The following is a 27,315-nucleotide window of genomic DNA, read 5'->3' as shown; positions in this document are numbered from 1 at the left end:
ATCTTTTCATTAGCAGGGGAGTGCAGGTACAGTGGTGGTACCATAAGGTTATAATGGAAAGATCTTTGTTGTCCACGATGCTGTAGCCGCTGTAACATCATTGCAGATGCATTATGTGCATGTTTATAGTGATGTCGGTGTAAACACACCTAATGTGCTGCCATACATATAATTATGCACAGTACATAACAGTTGATAGTGATAATAAGTGACTATGCCACTGGATTACATATTCACTATCTATACTTTTTCTCATTACAGTATACTCCTACTTACATGGAAATATTTTTTCCTGTAAATATTCTGCTGCGTTGCACCCATAGCAACCTCATACATCTTGCATTTACTAAGTCTCTTAAAAGCAGCATTTTCAATTGACTCAGCCTCATTTTGTTGTGTTATGATTCTAGGAGCAATAGCTTTAATATATGTATGTGTGTGTACATGTGTATATGGATACTTATGCACATATATGCATATGTGCAGATGCATATGGATTTGTGTACGTATATGGTTCAGTATATATAGTCAACTATACACTGTATAACCTAGGTATATAGCAGGCTAGCCATCTAGGTTTGTGTAAGTACATTGTGTGAGGTCCACATAGCAACAAAATTATCTAATGACACATTTCCCAGAATGTGTCATTGTCATTAAGTGATACATAAATATATTAATTTACAAAATTGTTAATACCATTTTACACCAAGACAGAAATATTAATTCCCTAATAATATATAGTTAGTACTTATAGAGACAAAAAAGTATGAAAATTTGTCAATAGAGCCTGAGCTTTTAACCATTAACAACTGGATATTTTTCATACAAAATAAATGACAGAGATTATCACAAACACATCCTTAATAAAGAATTTATTTAATGAGAGTAGAAAAAATGAACACAGAATATGCAATAATGGACATAGAAACTGAGAGCAAAAATTGATGAATGTAGTTAACTGTGAATTGCAAAAAAAAATATTAAAGAAAAACTCTAAACAGCAGACTTGCTTGAGATTTCCAGGCTTTTCAATGCATGATTAAAGAATAGTGAGACTCTTCCAACTTCAGGAAAGGACCAAAAATATGGGCAATTCAATTATTTTGTAGACAAATTGATGATTAAGCATGAACAAAACAAAAAAGAAAAACTCAAATTATGATGATGGAACAAAAAAAGAAAATTGTACCAGTATATTCAGTAGACAGTTTTAAAAATTATGCCACAAATATTCTAAATTTCAGCCTAAAATGAATAAGGACAGTAGAAAAACGTATGGACCACTCTCTTACATGAAAATTGATGCAGAAATAATAAAAATATTAGCAAATGAAAGTCTTAAGTGCTTGTAAACAGAAATATTACAAGCCAATAAGATTTATTCCAATTTGAGAAGAAAACCCAACACTAAAGAGTCTATTAATATAATATATTAACAGAGAATTATGGAGGGAAAACACAGTTACCACAGAGATTAAGAAACATTCACAATAAAAATGCACTAAATTTACAAGTGGTTTCCAAAAATTCATGGAAAACATGCATTTTTTTAAATTCCATATTTCCATGAGGTTTAGGAAATACTCTCCTAAGCATCCTCCACTGTTTATATGCACACACGGTCACATATATATCTATACATTTTATACACACATATTTATATGTAGCATACAATATGCAAATTTACTGTAATGTAGTGTACATTACTTGTGTGTGTGTATATCTTTACATTCAATCTATCTACCTACCTATCATCTCTATCTATCAGACAAGAAAGTTACAGAAGATACATTTAATGATAATGTGAATACTTTTTCATCTCTAGGAAAAAATAAAATCAGATTTTGATCTCATATTATGAATAAAAATGTGCACTTTTATGGCTCAGATACAAAAACACAGCTTTAAATGTCTAGAAGGAAATACAGAAAAATATTTTAATAAATTAAGGGTTCCGGATCAATTTCTTAAGGCTTGAAAGCTCAGGCTATGAAGAAGGAAACTGGGAAGTTTGGGTATATTAGAATTAAGCACCTTTGTGCATGGAAATATCAAATAAGTGGGTACATATGTATTTCCCCCTCTCTCTCTCGCTCTCTCTCTTTCTCCCTCTCTCTCTATATATGTATATCCAGAGATAGATAGACATTAAATATAAATAAGGTAAAATATTAACAACAGATGAATCTCATTTAAATGTGTAGAAGTTTTTCTTTGAACCATTCATATTCTTAAAATGTCTCTGTGTGTTTAAGACCATTTACAAATAAGTGTATTTTAATCAAGAGTATAAGGAAATAGGAAAAAGTAGTTACAGACTGGAGAAGAAAAATAATGTAAGAGACCTAAAATAATTGTCTAGATTGTACAAGGAAATCCAATAAACCACAGAGAAGAAGAAACAAGGCAACACAAAATTGAACAAAGTCTATAAAACAGGTGAGTCATTGGTTGGGAAAATTGGTTGCTTAGCATATGAAAAGATGATCAGTGTCACCAATAACAAAGGAATTACTAATTAAAATGAGAAAAATTTTATTTTCATCCAAATGATGCAGTCTACCTAGTTCAAAGAGAAGGCCAAGGGTGGTTGGAAAACTGGGAGTTTGATCTGTTGCTGCTGAAAGAATAAATTGGTTTAGATCTGTAATTGATGCACAGTTATTCTTAAGTGTTGAAAATTAACTGAAATGCGTTCCCTGTTGAACATGGTGGTGGGAATGGGAGAGGGAAGAGATGTATAATTTGGGACATGCTCAGGCTGACTTGCCCCAAGTGGTGGAGTTGGAAGCATACCAGGGGATTCCAATTCAATCCCATCGAGGTGGCATGTACCAATGCCATCTCACTGTTCCAGGTGATCAGTTTCAGTTCACAGTTGGTCATGGTGAAGGGACTGGGAGTCAAAGGGAACACATAGACAAGTCTAGTACCTGCTAATGCTAACCGATGGAGTAAATAAAGGGGAGAGTGATCCAACATGGGAAGTGAGATACTCAGCAGACTCATAGAATGGCAGATGTCCTAAATAGCACTCTGGCCTCAGAATCAGCCCTAAAGGCATTCGGAGCTGGCTGAAAAGCTCATGAGAGTATTTCAGGCATGGAAAGCCAAGACACTCTGGCAAAAGATCTCTGCGAGTGAGATCCCAGTGGAAAGAACAGGTCATCAAAGAAGGAGGTACCTTTCTCTGAAGGGAGGAGAGAACCTCCACTTTGACTATGACCTTGTCTAAACAAGATAAGAGTCGGAGAACTCAGAGGGCTTCCATAGCCTTGGAAACTCATGACTGGAGCATAGGGAGATTACTGATGCCATAGACAGGAGTGTCAATTGGTAAAGTCAACAACAGGAGTCACTGTGCACTTACTCCTCATGTAGGATCTCTATCCTTAATGTGCTGTACATTGAGATTTAATGCTATAACGAGTACTCAAACAATATATTTCACTTTGTGTTTCTATGGGGGTGCAAACTGTTGAAATCCTTACTTAATGCATACTAAACTGATCCTCTGTAAAAAAAAAAAAAAAAAAAAAAAAGAAATTATCAATTCCCAACTTGACTCTCACTGGGATTAAACATGACAATAGGTCTGCTCTGATTTCATCATCATTTAAAAAAATCATCTATTATTTTTCACTTTATGTTTCTGTGTGGGAGCAAACTGTTGAAATCCATACTTAATGTATACTAAGCTGATCTTCTGTATATTAAGATAATCGAAAATGAATCATGATGTGAATGGAAGGGGAGAGGGAGTGGGAAAGGGGAGGGTTGTGGGTGGGAGGGACGGTATGGGGGGGAAGCCATTGTAATCCATAAGTCGTACTTTGGAAAATTATATGCATTAAATAAAAGTTTAAAAAAAAAAAAAAGAAAGAATAAATTGGTACAGCCGTTTGTGGTGCTCTCACGTAGAAGATGGTAAGTAGTTAATGGCAGCAGAATGTCCCAGCTGTAGACCAAGGGAAGTGCTCTCTTCAAGAAGGAGGGGTTTGGTGTGTGGACTGACTCACTGGAGTCCATTTCAGATGCTTGCTGCTGTCCGCACCTCTCCCTACCATCTGGCTCCAGCAGCACAGGTGCTGTGCGCGCCTGGCATTGTCACTGGATCTGCACATCAGAGATACACACCTACATCTGATAATGAGATGGAAGCCAAAGACTCAGCAAGCCGTTGGCTGTTTCCAAATATCCAGACTTTGCTGCCAGGATGAATTTTGCCCCAGACTATTTCAACACACACAGTGGCAGAATATCAAAACCACTCCTGCAGTGACATTTGGCCAGGATGATGAAAGGTGGGGTTTTGATGGGGAAGCTTGATTAAAATAATAAATTTCATCATTGCTATTTTATTTTGATATTTTAAGCACAAGCGAAAAACATCAGAGGCTATTGTTTCTTTGGAAGTAGCTCTCATGGCTCAATACTTTGAATGCTCTTTGACACCTTAAAGTTTTCCCTTTGTGACAGTCTGTCTTTCAAAGGCAAGGTATTTACTAAGCTCCGGTTGCAACAGCCCTCAGACAGAAGCGCTCCTCCACCTGGTTTTCACCAGTTGAAAAATGTCACTGTTGCATATTGAAATTCTCACGCATATTCCATTCATTTCCACTGATGTCTGAGTTTGTTTTCAGGTGTTCCTTTCTGGGTTCATTTTATTGAAATTAATTTATATGAAGTGTTAAGTCATTGTTTGCTAATGATTCGAGTCAATCACTCCTTTCTTTTTCATATATTATTTTAATTATTTACTCAAAATTGCTTATAAATCTGAACCACCTATAGGATAAGAATCTAACACAGTAAATAGCTACATTTAGTTGAAATTATCTTAAGCTCAGAATTATAAATAAAAATGAGAAAAGGTTTGCTCTTTGGTGCTCAGTATTACATGTTTATTAAAATTTATATGTCCTGAATAATTGACAAGCCAGTCTTTTTTCTTAACTTAAAAATAAGATTGCTATATAAAGGCAAAGGTTTTGGTTAGGTTTTATCCTTTTTCTGGCTGTTTATTTTTTATTTCCTCCATTTATCATTTTTTGATTATTTAATTTTGTGTTAGTAGGAAATTTGTTTATTTCTGTATTTTATTTAAGTTACATAGGCTCATGTATTTCCTTTACACCATGTTAGGAACATAGTGGCACTTCCCCACATACCCTCCTTCCTTCCCCTCCCTCCCAGATTTTCACTCTTAAGTTTTACAATGATTTCTTTTCAGTAAAATTAATGATCATGTAGTAACCCTATCCTAAGCAAAACAGTTCAACAAATAGTATAAAGAGAAAAGAAAACAAAACACTGTTCCTCAATGACAGAGACAAGGGCTGTAAACAATTGTTGCTGTTCAAGATGTCTATTTCTCTCCAATACATTATGTTTCAGGTACTCTAAGTTACCTCAGATTAGGGAGAACATATGATAGCTGTTTTTTTGAGACTGGCTTAATTCACTAAGTATAACAGTTTCCAGTTGCATCCATCTTGTTGCAAAAGACAAGATTTCATTTTTTTTTTTTTTTTTACAGCTGAGTAGTACTCCCTATTGTATATATGACATACTGTCTTCATCCAGTCATCAGATGATGGAAATCTGGGTTAATTCGATATCGTAGCTATTGTGAATTGTGCTGCAATGAACATGGGGGTACAGATAACTTTCATATTCTGTTTTCTTTCAATTTGGGTAAATTCTCAGGAGTGGGATGGCTGGAACATATGATAGATCAATATTCAGGTTTTTGGGGTATCTCCATACTGTCTTGCACAGTGGTTGCACCAGTTTACATTTCTACCAACTGTGTACCAGGGTACCTTTTCCCCCGCATCCTTGCCAGAATTTGTGGTTTATTGATTTCAGTATGTGGGCCATTCTAACTGGAGTGAATTGAAACCTCATTGTCAATCACTCCTTTCAATCATAAATTTTATTGAGTGTCAACAAGGTGACCCGTTACGACCCCAGTGCTAGATATAATAATAGTCAACATTTACTGAATGCTTATTATGTCCCAGATATTGTTATGACAGTTTTATGTCATTTATTCTGTTCAAGAACTCTATGGGTTAGGCAATATTATCCCATTTTACAGATGAGTAAAAGTTGCAAAGGGAGATTAAATAATGTGTTTGAAAGCACTTAGCTGACAAGTGATAGGCCCATATTTAAACCTAGCTTTAGATAATATATATATAGATATATATAGATAGATATAGATATAACTGTTATGTGATTCTGCCACTTCATAATATGATTATATTATGCTAGCAATACTTTTTTAAAAAATCTAGTCATGGTAAGTTTTTAGCCTTGCAATTCACTATCAAATAACTGTAACAAATGTCTCATCATCACAGTTACAGGTTAGCAAAATTTTTGAGCCTATTGCTTTCCTTTAGCTTATCTTGAGTTCAATTTTTAAAAAAGGGGCTCTGAAAATTAGCACTTACCAGATTTGTAGGTCTTGACAGTTACCATATTACAGAGGTTCAAAATGTAGCAGAAATAGTCAAGATTTTCAAAGGGAACTGGCTCTAGTTCAGGCAGTTGAGCATTCACATCACTAGCAGGTAGCCGTAAGCCAGGCATATACAATGGGGTGCTAGTATATTATAAAATGCTGATCTGTAACACTGTCCTTATTCTTAGAAGGCTATGCCTTTTCCTTTAGGACGGAGATCTTGTTTCTGCTCCCAGTTCTCACAGGGCCTGGTGTTTAATTTCTCAGCTGCCATTTGCCTAATTTTTACTTTGTCTTAAACTCATAGGTTTTTTTTTTTTTTTAAGATTTATTTTATTTATTTGAAAAACGAGTTTCAGAGAGAGGTAGAGACAGAGAGAGAGGTCTTCCATCCGATGGTTCACTCCCCAAATGGTCACAATGGCCGGAGCTATGCTGATCTGAAGACAGGAGCTTCTTCTGAGCCTCCCATGTAGGTGCAGGGGCCGAGGACTTGGGCCATCTTCTACTGCTTTCCCAAGCCATAGCAGAGAGCTGGATCAGAACAGGAGTAGCTGGGACTAGAACCGTTGTCCATGTGGGATGCCAGTGCTTCAGGCCAGGGTGTTAACCCACTGTGCCACAGCACCGGCCCCATACCTCATAGTTTTGAGTGGGAAAAAGCAAAGATGATGTTCCTTTCCTATAAGACACATTGGGTTTTCAGAGATATGAAACTTACCCATGACCTCAATAGTAAGTAAAGGCAGAGGCTATGGATATAACCCCATAACCCAGGCTCTTGAACCCTCGCTCTCTTTCCTGCCTTCTTGCCAGGAAAACAATTCCAAACCTCCCCTGGGACAGTTCCCTTCTTAGCTCTGCACCTGTTCTGCTCTCAGAGTCTGACTTCCTCCCTCACTACTGAGCTAGAATCAACATAGTGATCCTACAGTGTCACAGGAAGGGTCTTCCAGATATACATACACAGTTGCCTAGAATCTCACGCTTATCACCATCTTGGCCTTGATCACGAGGCTTTCTCATGCATTGTCTTTTTTTCTGTTGTCTTCCATTCTGCATTAAAGTCCCCCTACAGGTACAAATGGTGACAATAATAATTTATTTCTGAATCATAATTTTTATCCCCAGTGCAGAACAGAGTTTCTGGCACACAGAAGATGCACACGAAATAAAAGTCATATTCAAAAAGTTCATGGCAAATGCTTGTTATGAAAAAAAACTATGCATGAATTTCAAACATTTTATGCATCAAGCTAAGCTTTTATTTTAGCTCCATTGTTTCACAAACTTTGAAGTCCCCTTGGATTTGGCAAAAAAGGGAATCTATACTTTTCAGTTTGAAAGTGATCCTCACAAAATTATTGCAGTTGTCATGATGAGCAACTCTCATCCCCCGAACCCTGTCCTTGGCCTCATTCTCCAAGACTGGGAAGTTTGCAGTAGGACACATGTGAGTATCTTCGGCAAGAAAGAATTTCACACCTGAGTAGCAGCTGGATGGCTGAATGATGAAAACATAAGTTTTCGCTGTAAGTATGTTAAAATTCATTTTCAGATAGTGAGTGAAGAGAATGATGTGTGATATGTTGTTGATCGTTGGCAATTTTTTGTTAAGGATTCAGAAAAATCTTACTTTTTGTTGAGGAATTAAATGATTCCTCTGATGTCTCAGATGACTTAAATTATTACTGTGATGTCTGTATACACTTCATAAGAAGCAAGCAGTTTTTTAAAGGTTTATTTGTTTATTTGAGATGCAGAGTTAGAGAGATGGGGGAGAGAGAGAGAGATCTTCCCTCTGCGGTTTCACTCCCCAGATGGTTGCAATGGCTGGAAGAGAGTGAGAAAGCCAGACAGCAAGAGAGGGAGAGAGGGGGAGAGCAAGAGTGAGAGCGCGAGCAAGAGAGAGAGAGAGAGAGAGAGAGAGAGAGGAATGGTTGAGAGAGAGAGAGAAGGAGGAGGAGGAGGAGGAGGAGAAAAAGAGATCTTCCCTCCACTGTTTCACTCCCCAAATAGTTGCAATGGCTGGAGGTGGGCTGGTCTGAGGCCAAGAGCCAGGAGCTTCTTCCAGGTCTCCCACGTGGGTACAGGGGCCCATGCACTTGGACCATACTCTGCTGCTTTCCCAGGCTATTAGCAGAGAGCTGGGTCAGAAGTGGAGTTGCCAGTACACCAAGCAGTGCCCATATGGGTTGCTAGCACAGCAGGCAAAGGCGTAACCTGCTAAGCCACAGCACAGGACCCAGAAGTCAGCATTTTTAACATGTAAATGCAATTACTGAAATGTATAATGACTAAATTAAAATGAAATGTGGAGAAGGATTTTGGTTATTGTATAATAAAAAAGATATTGTAAACGAAAAGCAATGAATGTTATTTTCAAACCACAAGGCATTAATGTTGTCCATGAACTTAACATAATAGCAGAGTAGCAGAGACAAGTAAATGATAGTTACTTCCCCAGTTCAATGAAGAGTTAACACACACTTGAATTTTTTTTTATTTATTGACAGATAATTGTACATCTTTATTGGGTTCGATATGATGCTTCCACACATGCATACATTATTTAATCACAACTAAAGGTTTTTTGGAAAATGTGTTAATTTATTTTAAAGGTGGACTGACACATACACAGAGTGTGGGGAGGGGGTAGGGGAGAGATTTTCCATCCACTAGTTCAACCCACAAGCGTCAGCAAGGTCCAGAGCTGGGCCAGGCCAATGGGAGGAGCCTGTATCTCCCAAGCAGGTGACAGAGGCCCAGGTAGTTGAGTCATCTTCCACCGCTTTCCCAGGAACCTTATCATGGAACTTGATCAGAAGTGGAACATTTGGGCCTTGAATCAGCAATCCAGTATGGGATACTGGTGTGATAGACAATGGCTTAACCTGTTGTACCACAAGGCCAGCACCAGACTATTCAGAATATTTAAATTATCTGTCATCTCAGACATGTATCATTTCTTTGTAATGAGAACATTCAAACTCCTCTCTTTCGGCTCTTTTGAATGATGTGATACAATCCATTGATGATCAGCAGGCTTCTGTGGCATAGCATGCCCGGGAGTGCTCCTTCTGTGGGCTGGGAAATTGCACCTGCTAACCAGTACCTCCACACCACTGATTTGTACTCTTCTTCTATGACCTCAGCTTTTGATATTCCACACGTGAGTGAGATCCTGTGGTATTTGTCTTTTTGCTTTTATTTCACTTGGGATTATGAACTCCACGTACATCCGTCTTGCCACAGTTGAAAGGATTTCTTCTTTTATGGCTGAATAGTGTTCCATCGTGCTTATATACCACATTTTATTTTTCCATTCATTTGTTGAAGGACATTTAGGTTGATTCCACAGCTTGCTTATTGCAAATGATGCTACAATAAATGCAAGAAGGCAGATGAATGCTTGACATTATGATATTTTTAAAAGTTTAGGTGTTTATTTGAAAAGAAAAGAGAGGGGGGGGGAGAGAGAGAGAGAGGGAGAGAGAGAGATCTTCCATCTGCTGGTTCATTCCCCAAAGGGCCACAACGACCAGGGTTTCACTAGGCAGAATCCAGGAACCAGGAATTCCATCCTTGTCTACCACACGGATGGTACTATTCGCTGACTTCTCTGGGTCATTATCAGGAAGCTGGCTTGGAGTTGGTACAGTCATTTTTTGAATTAGTACTCCAATATGGGATGCTGGCATGGCAAGTGGCCACTTAACCTACCATGACATGCCAGCCTCAGTGATTTCATACCCTTTGCCTATACTCAGTCATAGGATTTCTGAATCATATGGTAGCTCTATGTTTAATATTTCAGGGAGCCACTATATTGATTTTCATATAACACATACTGCTAAATTGAAAAGTGTAGCATTTATTTGGCAGTTAATTTAACAAAAATAATTTTATAACCAATGAATCACAGTTATTTAAAGTATATGAGGGTCAAATATAATAAAGGACATTTATCGAAATTATGTTGTCATATTTTGTTAATCTGATTGAAAGAAACCGCTACACTGCCAGGAAGAAGTTTGTATTTAAAAGTGTCTTCAAGAAAATCAAGATTTATTAGTGTCTGGCTGGGATAGAAAACTGTGTATATTGTGTAGACACATCACTCTTTGCTGTACTGTACGGTTATGTGGTGGGTGTTTTTCATTGCACATGTCCACATGAGCATACTTGTGTGTGTGTGTCCATACATGGGTGGGAGGATCTGTGATTATTTTACTGTATCTGTGTTGGGAATTTCCCACCAGTGCAAGTGCAGAGCCAAAGGTAGTTGGGAATTGGGCAAAACATCTATTTGAAATTTAACTCAATCATTCAATAACTTGTGCCCATTATATTATTCAATATGTCTCCAGTTCAGTTCACCCAAATGTAAAGTGGAAAAATAAGAAGTAAGTGACTTATATATCACCTGATGTAATGCTTAGCATATCACCCAGACACAATAAATGATAGCTGTGAATACCATCAGTGCTGTTATTATTATTCCATTGCATTTGGGTAATTGCTTAGTAAGGTTTTGGGAGACAAGACCTACATGTTAGAAATTAGACCACAGTGGGCATTCATTCTCAATATCTGTTGCCCTCCACACTTCGAGCTTCATCATCACCAGCCACAATGAATTACAGGAATGTACACCGAAGTGTAGGTCTTCATTTTTGTACATCACTTTCCAGTCCATGAAACCCTTCGCTATTACAGTAACTCTATGTGCAGATGCCAAGCTGTCCATGTTGCCAATGTGGAGCTAGAAGCCTGCTCTGGAACAGAGATCAAACACAGGTGTCTGTGGATTAAGCTCTGCCCTCCCTGTCTTTCGCTCAGCTAGCAACAGGTCAGACTTTGTAGTTCAGAGAGGACTTACCATCCGAAGCAGAACATATGTGTGGAAGAAAGGGGTGATATTTTTCATTATTGTATAACAAAAGGAGTGATTGAGGCCCAGCAGGATATAGTTCACAAGGGATCAGAATCGAAGAATTAGGCTTGCTTTCAAACTTTAGCTTCTTTATTAAATAACTTAATCAATGAAACACAGCAGAGACAGGAAGTGTTAACAGTTGTAGCTATTTAGATAAGGAAAATGTATCCCTTATACAAACAGACATGCTTTGTACAGTTCTAAGATCACAGCACTTGGTACAGAGACAAGAATATGGTAAAAACTCAAATGAATTGAAATGTTCAGTGAAAATTAGAGAGAAGACACAGTCAAGGTCCACATAGAGGCTTTCCACTTGGCCTATGACCACAATATGTTTGAAGTTATTTATTCCTCCTTTGCTCAGTGGGCAAACTCAAAATACCATTGTTTATTAAAGATACAAGACATAGTGCATACCAAGTTATGATGAGTCACATTGTAGGGATGACGTGGCTCAAAGAGACAGAGATAAGGAAATTCATTTCCTGTTTAAGCAAAAATAGCTTTGTAAATAATAACCTAAAAGCAATTGTTTGATTTAATTACTACTCATAAGCATTGTTTTCAAAATGTCTTAGTACCAAAGATATATCTAACATTTCATTCTATTTCCCATGAATTTTTGGAAGTAGCTTTGTACTGATCACATAGTTCTTATGGTTGAAATCATTGGTTCTATTCAAAAGATCTCATACTATATCCTTGGATAAGGATATAGTCCTGTAATGTTTTGAACAAGCTCATTAATACACAATGTTTTCTTTTCATATATCACCTGCACCAGAAGCCATTGCTAAGATTTATTATGGTGTGTGTTCAAGGATACCATCTTGTTCTGTATTTCTCATGAGTACATCTTAAATTTATTTTGATGTGGGACTTGTCAAATTAATAAAATGCTCCTGAATGAATTAAAAGTGATATCATATGTATAATGTGTGGGTGTTTTAGTTAGGTGCATAAAGCAATCTAGATGATGCATGGTGGCTCATAGTTGAATATACACACACCCTTCAATTTTTGGGCTTCAGAGGTTGGGTCAGAGAATACGTAGAAGAAGCTCCATGTGGTGTTACCCCTTGTGGATGAAGAGCTAACTGGCACACTGGCCAAGTAACAACTACTGCTCATCAAACACTCCCTGCCCTACTGCTGCTTTGTAGTCCATCATGATTCTCCAAAAAGAAGAGCCTTTGGCACTAGAGGGAAGGTGTGAGGGAGTGACTGAGACTGTGCCCTGAAGTCAGGGATGCTGCCTACCGGGACTGCTGTACTGCAGCCAACCAGAAGTCCATGGTCATGTTCCAGGGCTCCTCTGAGCTTCTGTTTCTTGCCTTCAAAAATGAGTGCTTGGCATACAGGCTCGTAGTGTTCTTAATGACATTTACCCGTTCTTTTCTGCAAGTATTCGTCATCTTTCCCTGATGTAAGCAGTATTAAAAGGTAGGTCAGGGGGCCTGCGCTGTGACATAGCAGGTAAAGTCGCTGTCTTCAGTGCCGGCATCCCATATGGGCATGGTTTGAGTCCTGGCTGCTCCACTTCCGATCCAGCTCTCTGCTATGGTCTGGGAAAGCAGTGGAAGATGACCCAAGTCCTTGAACCCCTGCATGGGGTCTCCCACGCGGGAGAAGCTCCTAGCTCCTGGCTTTGGATCAGTACAGCTCTGGCCAGTTGTGGAGTGATCCAGTGGATAGAAGACCTCTCTCTCTCTGGCTCTCTCTCTCTCTCTCTGCCTCTCCTTCTCTCTGTGTAACTTTGACTTTAAATAAATAAATTTGTCTAATCTTTTTTTTAAAGGTAAGTCAGAATATTTTGTACACCAGCATGTGGACATCTTTCTGAAGGCTGCTCTTGAGTTCTCCTCCTCCTCCCAAACTTCATGATATTTGTCTCAGTTCTCTGATATTTAACCAACCTGGGTTATCCTAAAAATCAAGATGCTTGTAGTTTGCACAGGTTTAAAGGGTAGGAGAATTGCTTAAGAGCAAAGTTGATCTCATTAACTGCAATTTATGGTCACTTACTCAAGAAAGTGCTTATATTCCTGTGCTAGAAAAGCTCCACACCCACATTCAGTGACTCAGAAAACGGCTGCACACTTGGGAAGTGAGCACAAACATGACAACGGCTAGAGTGGTGGAAAGTTAGCGTGAAGAATTACAACCTTTCCTGACTACGTGCTGTGAACCGTGGCTGGGAGATCAGACGGGTAGTGTAACACACAGGTAATGTTGCTTGGGAGAGGCAAGGGCAGAGAGCAGAGCATGCTCCAGTGGAATCAAAACACAGGCAGGCGTACAATGCCCCATTCACTGAAGAGGCAAAGTCTTCAAATGCCAACACGATCATAGGAGAGGGCACCCAGCCGTGCCTGGGTTATGGCTAATAGATTTCCTATTAATGATTAAGTGGGAGAGAGAGCTCCATAGAGTTGTCGGCCTCATGATTTTTCAAATCCCAGAATCCTGCACTTGCCACAGTACTGAAGTCTGTTAATGATCAGTGAAGGTAAAACCTGCTAGTTGACAGCTCCCTGCTTTTTCTTGAGAAATTATTTAGCTCCTCTGAGATAACCTGATAGGGATTTTGATAAAAATATTAAAATTCTATTTAGATGTACAATGGTTTAATGCAAATTTTTAACCATAAAACCAAATGCTCCATTCAGTTAAATTAATAGAATTACAAAAAGATGTAATGATAGCAATTAAGTCTTGAAAATGCAAATTTTATAGTCAAGGACAATTACCTCATTTATAGTATATTGGAATGGTGCCAGATGAAGGTAATTTAGATCCCCCAGCTCACGTTACATCATGATGGATATCTTCATTTCATTAGTACAACAAAGATGGGTGAGAAGTTAGACAATACATAAAAAAAGAGAACTAAAGAGTATTTGACCTTTGTGAGATAGCTAGAACCAGAATTCATTCACTAATTTATCAAGTATTTAATGAGTACCAATTATCTAAAATATTACTGGTATTTTTTTTCTGCCTTAGAGAGGGGAAAAAAGTATTTTCAGCATCCAGAAAACACTGGTTTGTACAGAGATCACATTTCTTCAAAACCAGTCCATATTTTTGGTGCATCTTCAGTATCTTTATACACTTGCACATGAACTAACTTCATGTTGCCTGGAGTGGTGCCATGCCTTCCTGAAAAAGAACAATGATTTTTTTTTTTTTTTATCAATTACTTTCTCTCTCTCTCTCATGCTTCAAGTAGTTTTTGATGTCTTCAAATCATCTTGGCTGCAGTTGATTTGCACAGCATCAAGAACTTTAGCCTTTCTGTTTTATAGGAAGATGGGTAACAACAAAATGTTTTTAAAGCATAGGGATTTAATCATCAGAATACAGGTTTTTCAAACACCCATGTCACTATTTTCCTAATGCATTTTTTTCTTAAAGTCATTAAAAAGAATCTACATTGCCCATGATCTCCCATTTTGCCCTCTAGGGGGAACTAGATCACACTCCTGTAGAAGAAGGAGTCCAATCTAAGCTCCATTTTCTGCTGTTACAAATTTCCCTTTGAGCTTTTAATCTCTGGAGAAAAACTCACCCCTGTTCTGCGGAGCCATTGATTACAATGAGTAGTCGGTCCAGCCACTGCTGCGTTTTTCTGGACAGAGGGAAAGCAACATGCTCATGGCAGTTTGGATGTTCATGTCACAAAGTCAAACTTGGCTCAGGTTCTTCCTGGTAATGTTATGTTGGACAAATGATTTAAATTTTCTGTAGCAGTACTTCATCATCTGCAACAAGGAGAATTTAACCCATAGTTTGATTATGAGAATTAAAACTAATAACACAGAGAAAGAAGTTAGAACAGAGACTGCCTGCAGCAGGTACCCATGGAACATTTATTTGTTGTTAATAGTTTCATTCCTGCTTTGGAATTTAGTCGTGAATAAAGATTCTGCACTCCTGCCCTTAGAATTTATTCCTTCATCCCAGTGGTTCACACAGGTAAGTCTTTATTAGGACTCTCAGAGAGATATATAACTCCCTCACTTGAGTAGAGAGTGGATTAAAGTCCTCGGATGAATAGATGTCAGAACACAATGTAAACTTCTTCAAAAGCAGTGATGTAACTTTGTGATTTTCTTTTCTTGGTCACTTAGGCAATAAGCCCCGAACCACAATATTTACAGTTCATTGTGATGAAAGACCATAGAAACATATAGGAAAGGAATTAATATAAAAGATAGAAATATGGCTCTTCTTTGATATGTACAAAGGTTTGTTTTGTTTATTTTCTCTGATTTCTTTAAATTCCATATACAGTAGAGCAAGCATTATTAGGGATGGTTTTTCCCTAGGACTTATTTAGGAACTACAAGGGCCAATAATGCTGTTAAATCTCCACTCATTTCTAGCCATGTTGCTCGAGTCTTTGTAGATTCATTCCCTTGGCTCATTTGGCTAGTAGAATAAGAATTCCCCCAAAATACTCAGCTTACTGATGGTAATGTTTGTAATACTCTATCTTCTTTCTCCTCCTGATGTTTATATTTATTTATTCAGCCAAATATACCATTCATTTCTAATGTTCAGAAAAGAATTGATTTAGCAATATTCCAATAATGAATTCCCAAAGCATGCCTTATCCTAAAAGCAATGTAGCAAGTCCCATATACTTCTAGAGATATGTATGTGTCTCTCCGTGTGTATGCATTCAAATAAAAATTTAAAAATCACCAGTTAATCAACTGATAGCCCATACCATAACCTCTAATCAATCTGACTTTGTCTTAGACTTCCATTCATTCTAAAATAAACAGGCAGCCCTTTGCCTGAATTACATTTCTAAACTACCAAATTTTCCAATGTTTCCAAAGCATTTCTAATACATTTGGGCTGATGTACAGAACAGATGTGTTCTTCAGTGACAAACTAATACACTATCTTAATAACAGAATAGATAATCAGTTCATTCCATGTAATGAGCCCATCAGCCCTACATGTAACTGTTTCTTAGCATCTGCATGGCCTAATGCATGAAATGTGACATGGGCCAGTCTTCACAGATCTGTTTGGAGTGTACAGGCAGGAAGAAAAGAGGCCATATGGATAATTTCATTATTTGTCATGAGTAAGTCTGTATGAAATAGTAATGGTCAATGCACCTTGATTCTCATACCATTATGATAGAATTAGAAGCTAAAACTGCGTGATCTTATGCAAGAGGAAAGACAATTTGATACCCTTGCAAGTCCAACAAATTTCTGGCATTAGAGAAAACAGAGGTGCACCGGGTACTCTAGTTGCAATGTCTCAGTTGTAAAATTCCCATCTGCGATCATAATAGGATATTGATTAGTTTGGGTACTATACAAAACTGAATTGCATTTCATGGTGGAGCACTAAAGGTCACAGTTTGATTACTCAATAACTTTTCAAATACAAGAAATGCTATTTAAAAGTGTGCTTGAATGATTGGGCTGTGCTGTAAGAGGCAAATAGTACTATTTTCATAAAGATAGTTGGATGCCAAATTCTCACATGATATTTTATTTATGCTTAACATTCTATAATAATTTACATACTAGAACATGAACTATAAAATTAAATTAAGAATACAATTATTACATCATGAGTCATGTGATATCTAACTTACTGAAACATGTATAATTCACTTTTTAGGCATTAATTGAGTTTATCATTGTAAGAATCTTATATTTAATAGTGCCTATAAATGTAAAGTATTCTGTATTACATTATAGAAAGTATGAACAATTCAAAGCTATAGACAGAAGATAAAAATTACCCATAATATTGATATTCTGGTTAATTTCCATTGTTTTATATTTTTACTTATAATAACAATGTGAATTTTTCATATATTCATTGTATTTACTATAACAAAATTATCAGCATAATGTTTTCAATGATTTTTCCTCTTAAATATCACATTGGACATGTATTTTAATGAATATTAGATATTATTGGGAAATTAGAGATTTTTAGTGACTGTGCAATATCCTAAATTATGGATATACCATAGTACATATAATCCATCTGTGATATTAAAAACTCTGTCACTATCCGGTTCAAATCGCCTATCTTTTGTTGGATAGGACCACTTTATCATGGAGAGTGGCAGGATCTCAGACCCCACTGCCTTCTTCTCAGTCAGTATATCCATTCACTCACTTTTGTATTTGACATTCCCTGTTTCTCTCTGATCATGAGTACTCCAATTCCAGCCAGATTCTGTTTTCTAGAACAAGTGTTCATCTTTGATGGATTGACTAATTTCAATCTGTTTTGGCAAAACAAATGTATTCCTTTGAATCTATTGCAAAAACAATACCCTAGCACATTATGAGAACTCAGAACAGGTTTACTGAGTATGTTAAATGACTAGACTGTAAGAAGCAATGCAGAGAAGGTACAAAGTAATGCATAGAGAAATAGTGGAGAGTGAATAGTGGATCATGAAGAAGAAAGAAAAATGAAGTGATGCAGAAATAAAGAGTGTACCAAAGAAACAGAATTAGGGTGGAACACATAAAAATGAGGTGAAAAGAGTTGGATACCAGAGAAGAAGCAATATGGAGAATAAGTGGTACTCTCTCTAGTGAAGCCATGTGCTACGCCATGAGAAAATAGCAGAAGTATCAAGAATGATATTATCTGGCTTATTTAATCACCCATTAAGACAAGAGAGACCGTGTTAAATTAATTATTTAATATGGGCTATCAATAACATAGCATACCTAATGTTATAGATCGTATGCACCTTTGAAGCATATGTAGTGTAGTGTAGTGAAAGGGGGAGATGAGGGACCTTCTGTATGCCAATTAGAATCAGACAGAAGGTTGGAGCATTTGATTCTGGTCCAGTATCAGACCTTTGAGGAGGGAAATAGACACTAAAGGATGATAAGCTTATTGAAAAGAACTTAACATAGAATCATTCCAAAAATAAATGATTAAAAGAAAACTTGGACAAGAAATGATCATGCAGGACTTAATAAGTGACTGTTTTTGAAAACATTTCAAGTAGAAGACAGTGGACTAGCTATGTATGTTTTAAAAGAAGAGGCATGGGGATGAGTAGGCTTTTCCAAAAGACAAATTTTGATTTGCTTGAAGAAAACTTACCCTGCAGTAGAAGTACTTTAACTTGTGACTGGTTCATATTTTTGGAAAATGAGCCTTCAACATGGGATGTGTATATACAGTACTGAAGAGGTGGTAGGGACGCAAGCATCTGTTGCTTGGTGGTGAGAAAACGTAGAGTTCCTGCCAACTTTGTGATACAACAATTTTATATAGGTATCTCACCCAATTTTTTAGTGAATGTTTGCACTTTCAAACCATTCTAGGTTTTATACCATGTAAATTTTTTGTTTGAGCTTTCATTGGAGCTCACCTATAACAACTATAACATGGTCATTTTAAAGATGTCACCTGTGCTTTTAGTAAGATAATATTTTGTAGGATTTCTGAAGAAATGTCACTTTTCAAGTGTCAAGATGGATTATTGAAAATGGCTTTGCCCATAAGTTCCTAATATTCAAGACCTACAAGGGATGCTTGAGAAGCATATGTAAGGAGGTCCAGTGGAACCCAGAAGAGGGAGGCTACGATTTGGTGGAATTTCCTGAGTTGAGATGTAAACCAGGAATTAGATTTGGCTGACTGGAGGGAAAGTGCTGAGCCTACAGGTTTATTAAGATGCCAGTTGGAATGGACTTGAATCCTGGCCCCAGATCCTGATTTCAGCTTTTTGGTATTGAAGACCTTGTCAAGCCACAGAGATAGCTTAAGTCATTGGATTCCCGCTACTCATACGAGAGACCTGGATTGACGTCCTAACTCTGGGTTTCAGCTCCCAGCCACCATTGTAGCATGTTTTATATACTTACTGTAGTCATTTAATAATTTGTATGTGATTTAGGCAATGTTGGTTTATCCTGACACTTTAGTGAATAATGTTTATATAGCTCGATGGAAAGAACTTGATCCAGAATTATTTAGAAGAGTTACCTGAACTTCATAAAGCCATTGAATTAACTGTCTTTACAAATCTTTATAAATATGTTCCCTATTGGTACTCCTTTATTATGTCTTTTTAGTATTCAAAAAATTTTTGTTTGAGCATGGATGGGGAAGAGGGACAGGGAGAGAGACAGAGAGGGCTCCCATCCACTGGTTCACTCCTCAAAAGCCTACAATTGTTGGGGCTGGGCCATGGCTTGGAGCTGGGAACTCAATACAGGTCTCCCACATGAAGGCCAAGAAGCCAATTACCTGAGTCATCACCATGCTTCCCAGTGTCTACGTCCACAGGAAGTTGGAGCCAGAAGTTGAAGCCAGTAATTGAGGGCAGGTATTCCAAAATAGGACATGGATGTCTTAACATCTAGGCTAAACACCTGTACTTTAATAATATTTTCAATCATGCAGGTAATAGACAAATTAATTTTTATAATTGCTTAAAGTTTACAAACCATCCCTATCAATTCATAGAAATACTCAAACTCGTTATGAACCAATGAGTTTCACTTGTTTAATTTTTACTAAGTCCTTTTACATTAGGCTTTTGTGATGATTTTCTCTGTGTAATGATACTGTGGCCTGTGACCTCCTTTAACCATTTGTTCACCCTTTGTGTTTGCCAATAATTCTTGTGATTCTCTCCCTTTTTTTGATTTGCTTATTTATTTGAAAGGCAGAATTAGAAAGAGAGAGAGAGAGAGAGAGAGAGAGAGAGAGAGAGATTGAGAAAATAGAGAGACATCATCTGTCTGGTGGTTTATTCCCACAATGGTCCCAAGCCTGGAGCCAGGACTATCATCCAAGTCTCCTACATGGGTGCAAGGGCCCAAGCAGCTGGGCCATCTTCTGCTGCCTTCCCAGGTGCATTAGCAGGGAGCTGGATTGGAAGTGGAGAAGCTGGGTGACTCGAACAAGAGCCTATATGGGATGCCAGCTTTGTAGGTAGCAGCTTAACGCACTGCAACACAACGCAGGCCCCTATAATTCCCTGTTTTAAAAAGAACCCTTTGTCTAAGGAAAATTTTGCCAGACATTCATTTTCTTGCAGTTGTAAACATTTTAAAATCATTTTTTGCAAATATCTTCATACTTCTTGATACATTTTTAGTTCATCCATGAGGATATTTCACAAAGTGCATGGAAAATGCATATTAAGAAAAAACTACGCACAAATTTCATTTCGAAAAAAAAAACTTCTCTTTTAATTTCACGTTCTGTGAACTTTTTGAAGTACCTTCATATGTATACAAAGTTTGGATTGCTTTCAAGAAAATCAGGGTGCCTCTATGGAAAGACTCCAGCCAACGTGAGGTCAAAATACTCAGCTGAGTCATCATCTTCTTATGCTCTGTGTGGCTTCCAACTGCCAGACATTTGTCAAGAGATTTCTTCCTCTAATCTGACTTTAAATGTTTATTCTTTTGGACAGGACAAAGATATTATCCTACTTACATCTAAATAATGATATTTTGCAAATAAATTGATGGGGAAGAAGCTGAGCAACAAATGAGAATTATATTATGATAGATGTGATCACTTTAAGTTTATATATTTACATAATTGAGATGACTCTCCAATCTGGACACCATTTCACTTAATTAACTATTTTCAAAATATCTTTTGCTGAGACACTATTCACTTGACCTGAGTAGCCACGGCAATTTGCTCATGCTTTTGATGTAGCATTATACTATTTAATAAATAGCATTTTTAAGTTTGTCTTTGCTACTGAAGCAAGAACTCCTAAAGAATAGGAATTGTGCTTCATGTATATTTGTTCATTCATCAACTAGCCAAATATATATGACCATTGACTCTCTACCTCCTTAAGATTTCAATTCAGAACTCCTCAATATAGAACACTGAGATCTTAGAACAGTTAAGGTTATAAGATGACAAGAAAGGCCAGAGGGAAATTGATCCAAAATGGAAGAATCAACCATATTAAAGAAGAAATAATAACCAAACCCAGAGAGAAACCATATTCATTTGTTTGTTGAAAAGCACAAATGTGGGGGCCGGTGCTGTGGCATAGAGGGTAAAGCCACCGCCCTCAGTGCCAGCATCCCATATGGTGCTGTTCGTCTTGGATGCTCCACTTCCAATCCAGCTCTCTGCTATGGCCTGGGAAAGCAGAAGATGGCCTAAGTCCTTGTGCCCCTGCACCTGTGTGCTCTGTGTGGAAGAAGCTCCTGGCTCCTGGCTTCAGATCAGCATGGCTCCAGCCAGTGCAGTCAATTGGGGAGTGAACCAACGGATGGAAGACACCTCTCTCTCTCTCTGCCTCTTCTTCTCTCTCTGTGTAACTCTGATTTTCAAATAAATAAATAAATATTAAAAAAAGAAAATCACAAGTGTGGAACCAATAACATGCATTAAAGGAAGAGGCCAGAAACCAAGTGATTACAACAAGAGATGTAAAGGGCAGGTGACAGATTAGAGTCAAGAAATTTGCCTATCAGTAGTTATGGGGAGTACTTGGAGCTTGAGTTAGGGAACACTACTTAGGCATGTTGTTATAGAAGGTGGAAACAAGGACAATCATCCTGTGCGCGTGCACACACACACAAACACACACACACAAATGTCCACATACAGGAAGTTGTACTTCTCTGCTTATGTAAGACACTAAGGCCACTGGGAATGATTTATGGGGCCACTGATGCTACTCTTTGACCCAAATCCAAGATACTTCTAACTTTATTATTAATTATGCTATTTGTAATAATAACAGTGATCATAAAATAAACCTATTTGGCCAAGATGCCATGGAAAATTATACATAAGCTTGGTAATATTCATATATGAACTGATTAGGTTCAAGTACTTACAGGTTATAAGGGAGTGATACACAGTTACTTATTTTATTTAAAAAAATAAAGTGTCAACAACCACTGAGTAAGGAAAATGTCAAAAATGTATTCATTCTGAGTAGTCAAAATGTTTCCAAAGGTGTGTGCAGCAGTAATGGTATTTGAGGCACAAAGAGGCAGCCATGCCTGTGGCATGCTGCAGCTAGAGAACTGTCGTGTTGCCTGTCAGATCCTCGGGGAGGCAAAACACCACTCTGCAAGCTCTTCTGGGTTGATTTATTAGCAGGTGAATAGGGAAAGTGGGAACTCAAGAAGTGTTTGAAAAGTGGGTGGCAGAGTTTGCAGAACAAGGGTACGTCCCACAGAGAGCAGAGGTAAAACTAGGAGGAACAAGCCAGAGTCCTCACCTAGGAGGAATGAAGACTATGAATAGAGGAGACACTGAATGGTTTAAATGTCATAGGCTGTTTCTATGATACCAAGAAAACAGATAAAGTATTATAGATGGGTGACTACAGATGTTTGCAGTTAGCACAAATCTCTGCTCTCATTGTCCTGGATTCTATACTATTCTAAATAAACCTGGAGTTTGATAGGTCTCATCAGCCTCATACAACTGGTTCACACTGAGGAGTTTATTAAGCTACTTAGATAGCTGTCAACTCCCAGATTTACCTCTTCTGAGCTGTTTGCCCAGTGTAAGCATTTGAGGTTCCCTGAATAATGAGATTACCATATTTTGAAAAAAAAAATCCTCACAGGACAATTTTTATGTAGTCTCCTGTTTGTCAGTATTATTTAATGTATGCAATAAATAAAGGGGCTGTAGCTGGTTTGAATGTTTAAAAGGAAGGCTCATTTCAGTTGCATCAAATAATTGTTATGTGCACTGAAGAAAGCGTCAGGCACACTCAGTCTTCTGCTAGCAAATCTTGAAAACATGACTTTGTTTATTTGTTCACATCACGGGGTTTTTGGTTTTTTTGTTTGTTTGTTTTAGAGACATTTATTTATTTATTTGAAAGGCAGAGTTATACAGAGAGAGGGAGAGACAGATGAAGAGAGAGAGAAAGCAAGCTCTTCATCTGCTGATTCACTCCCCAACAGCCAAGGCTGGGCCAGGCCAAAGCCAAGAACCTGGAGCTCCATTCAAGTCTCTCACATGGGTGGCAAGGGCCCAAGGACTTGGGTCATTTTCCACTGCTTTCTCAAGCATGTTGACAAGGAGCTGGATCAGAAGTGAAGCAGATGGGACTGGATCCAGCACCCATATAGAATTCCCGCATTGCAGGTGGTAGCCTAACCCACTGCCCCACAATGCCAGCCCCTGCATTATTGTTAATGCCTCCCAAATTGTGTAGTTTTTGATATCCTGGGAAACATAAAGTGAGGCATACCAGCCTCCTCTTTTTTGATGGGTCTTGCTTTTTCTCTTTTCCCAGGTTTTTTTTTTTTTTAACAAGCAGGGAATTATTCACAATTAATGATAGCCAATCATTACAATGGGGAATATATACTTATAAAATTATGACAAATAGCCACACACCATGTTATCAGAGTATACAAATTACACCATAAGCAGAAAGTAGTTATGCTTGATTGGAGCAATTAAATGTTTTCTTTAAAAATATTCCAGTGAGAATATTTTAGAAAATGGCTTTTTAATCATCTGTAGAACTGGTAAAATCACTGTCTCATAATAGTCTCAAAATACGCTATGTTTAGAATTAACCATAATCCCTCTGCACAGCCATGGGATTCTTTCCCAAGAAACCTGTTTACTTGAAACTTATTTTTAATCACAGGCTTAACATCAACACATTCTTATTCTGAATTAAATGACAATAATTTCTCCGACTAGAAAATGGGACATTTGTATTTGAGCAAATACTACTCAGTGCACAAAGTCAGATTAGGGAAAAGAAAATTCTAAACAAATTTGCTTTGTAGCTTTGCAATTAAACTCTCATTGTCACATTGGAACTGGGATGGGGGACTGAAGGGGAGTTCTAAGAACTCCTACAAAGAACCCACATTATTCTACAGGGCCACTGCATTACTCTGGAAGGTGGCTGCAGGATGAGAGCTGAGGAAGACAATTGGTCTCATCTGAGAATGGTTTGTGGAACCTGGGAGCCCTGTGAGGAAGGGGAGCCAGGGAAGAGTGGATGTTTAAACTGACTTTTGTTTTCTTCTTTGTTTGCAGAGGACACAGAGGGAAAAAAGGGGAAGGGAAAGTGAGAGCAAAGGGCTCTTACCCCACTGAGACCTAAGAGCCAAGTCCAAATTCTTAGTGAAGTTGAGCCAATCTCTGTTTTGCTTTGTATTTTGAGAAAGCATCATTGCATCATTGTCTTGGTTTGTGTGTGTGTGTGTGTGTGTGTATTGTTGTTCCTATAACAGGACACTGAAACTGAGTAATTTAAAAGAATAGAGGTTTATTTTGGGTCATGGTTTTGGAGGCTGGGAAGTCCAGGGCCATGGGGATGGACTCTGGCATCTCTTCAGCTTCTGGGGACTGTGCAGTGCTGCCTCAACTCATAGCAGAGAGCAGAATTGTCAGCAGAGAGAGACAAAGGTGTCTAACTCCCACAACAGCTAACTCATTTCCATTAGAAAGAATTGATTCTTTCATGAGGGTCCTGCATCCTCTGACCCAAACATCTCCAAATGCCCATCACTTCCAAATACTGTCATAATGGCAATTGACTTTCTTTCTTTCTTTTTTTTTTATTATTTTTTGCCAGGCAGAGTTAGACAGTGAGAGAGACACAGAGAGAGAGAGAGCATTATAGACAGTGAGAGAGAGACAGAGAGAAAGGTCTTCCTTCCATTGGTTCACTCCCCTAATGGTTGCCATTGCCGGCGCTGCCGCGCTGATCCGAAGGCAGGAGCCAGGTGCTTCTCCTGGTCTCCCGTGGGGTGCAGGGCCCAAGCACTTGGACCATCCTCCACTGCCCTCCTGGGCCACAGCAGAGAGTTGGTCTGGAAGAGGGCAACCGGGACAGAATCCGGCCCCCCGACCGGGACTAGAACCCGGTGTGCCGGCGCCGCTAGGCGGAGCATTAACCTGTTGAGCCGCGGTGCTGGCTTTCAACATGGGGTTTGGAGGGGACAAACCACAGCAGTAGGGAATCTGCCTGAATGGAGTCCCAGGCTCTAGGAAAGCATCAGGAAACACCGAGTAGAACATGTGAGGCAGTAGAGAGCATGCACTATAAATTCCTCAACAGGAATTGAGAGAACACAGAAAGATGCAGGCTTCATCGTGACCACAGATGATCAGTCCCTATGGACTTGCAGATGTAATTATCAACACTTTGTGAGTGCCTTCATCAATAAAGGAAGGTACCCATCCAGCAATGTCTAGCAAAACTGCATCAGCAATATCTCCTCACAGTCACAGACTGATAAACTCTGATAATATATGCCTTTTGTCAGGGTTATAACTTAAACTTTGGGAAAATATAACAGCACATTTATATTTTAATGTTGCTCAGAGGGCTCCTTGAAGAAGCTGAAGGAATAAATTCACCTATGAATCCTTGTGCCAGAGGCTTTTATATCAGAATTTAGACTACTATGATCAACTGCACTCTGAAGTACTTAACTTAGACAATTATCTAATAAGGGCTAATTTTTTTAGGATTTACTACGTGATAGGCACAACAATTACTTCCACAATAGCTTAAAAGTAAAGAAACTAAGACTCAAAGAGATAAAATGAATTGATGATGCTAAAATATAAAAATAAGCTATTGGATAGTGTTGCAGTTGGTTTCTCAACAATGTTACAGTGCATTGGTTTCTGAGAGGAGGAGCGTGGTGGGGGCAAGAGGTGCGGAGTCACCACATGGACCCTGGGAGCTGGGTGAAAGCAGGCCTGAGGCAAGCAGCCCGCAGACTCATTTATTTCAGTTGGTACAGCTGCTTATATAGCCAAGGCAGTCAATCCGGTCAAGGGGAGGTCTATGCCCCAACCAATCACAGCCTGTTGCCAGGCAATTTCCAAAGCCATCCAATCACAGCCTGTTGCCAGGCAGGCTGCAGACAGTGTGGGCTCCAAGCAGATGGTGCAGGTCTGCGTGTCCTTCAGAGGAAAGGATGGAGGCTGATGGGCAAGATCACGATGATGTTTCAAGACCATCTGAGGATATCCAGAAAACAACCCAGCCCTGGAAAAGCTCCTGCCTCATACCTGGGGGAACATGGACTTTGTGCCCATCTAGGAGGACCTCAGTGAGATCAGGGCTATGCCGTTGGCTGGTGTCCACACTGTTGCCATTGCCCTCTGTGAGGTTACTGTGCCATCTTAGAACACTGCTATGGGGCCCTTGCAGACCTCCTTTTTCCAGGCTTTGGGAATTACCACTAAAGTCTCCAGGGGCACCAGTGAAATCCTGAGAGATGTGCAGCTAATAAAGACTCGAGACAAAATGAGAGGCAGGGAAGCCACACTGCTGCACCTACTGAGAATCTCCCCCTTCTCCTTGGAGCTGATCACCCAGCAGGTGTTCCACGGTGGCAGCATCTGCACCCCTGAAGCGCTGGACATCCTCGAGGAAACTTCATTCTCACTCTCTGGAGGTTGCCAGCATTTGTCTGCAGATTGGTCATCAGTGCCCCATTCCATCATCAGTTCCTCCAGGCGGGTCCAGGCTTTGTCTGTGGACGCTAAACGCACCTCCCCTCTTGCTGAAGAGATCAAAGCCTTTCTGCCTGATCCATCTGCCCCTGTGGTGCTGTCACCACTACTGCTCTGCCAAGGTTGAAGCCAAGAAAGAGTCGGAAGAGGACCAGGATATGGGATTTGGACTCTGACTAATCACCGAACAGCAACCAACTCAGCAAGCTTTGATTGAGAAAGAGGGAAATAAAGGCTTACTTTTCTTTAGAAAAACAGAAAAGGAAATTTATCCTTGCAGACTGAAAATCAAATTTTGTGCCCTTAAATTCCTGCAGTATTAGCTCCAAAGTCTATGAGGTACGGAATCTGGCCAAATACTATAGAATACACAGATGGATCATGGATTCCTTTTGATCTTTTTGCTGGTCCCTTCACTTTC

At 38.7% G+C, this 27,315-nt stretch overlaps 1 pseudogene; it reads left to right on the top strand.

Annotated features, from left to right (window-relative positions):
• Window positions 1-27,070, top strand: part of LOC149126834 (large ribosomal subunit protein uL10 pseudogene) — a 117,921-nt pseudogene extending 90,851 nt beyond the window's left edge.
• The last annotated feature ends 245 nt before the right edge of the window (window positions 27,071-27,315 follow it).

The sequence above is a fragment of the Oryctolagus cuniculus genome, chromosome 5, assembly GCF_051225735.1.
Source record: "Oryctolagus cuniculus isolate XC-2025 breed Fujian yellow rabbit chromosome 5, ASM5122573v1, whole genome shotgun sequence".
NCBI classification, from domain to species: Eukaryota; Metazoa; Chordata; class Mammalia; order Lagomorpha; family Leporidae; genus Oryctolagus; species Oryctolagus cuniculus.
The sequence above is the reverse complement of the archived record's forward strand: the minus strand, read 5'-3'. Positions and strand labels throughout refer to the sequence as shown.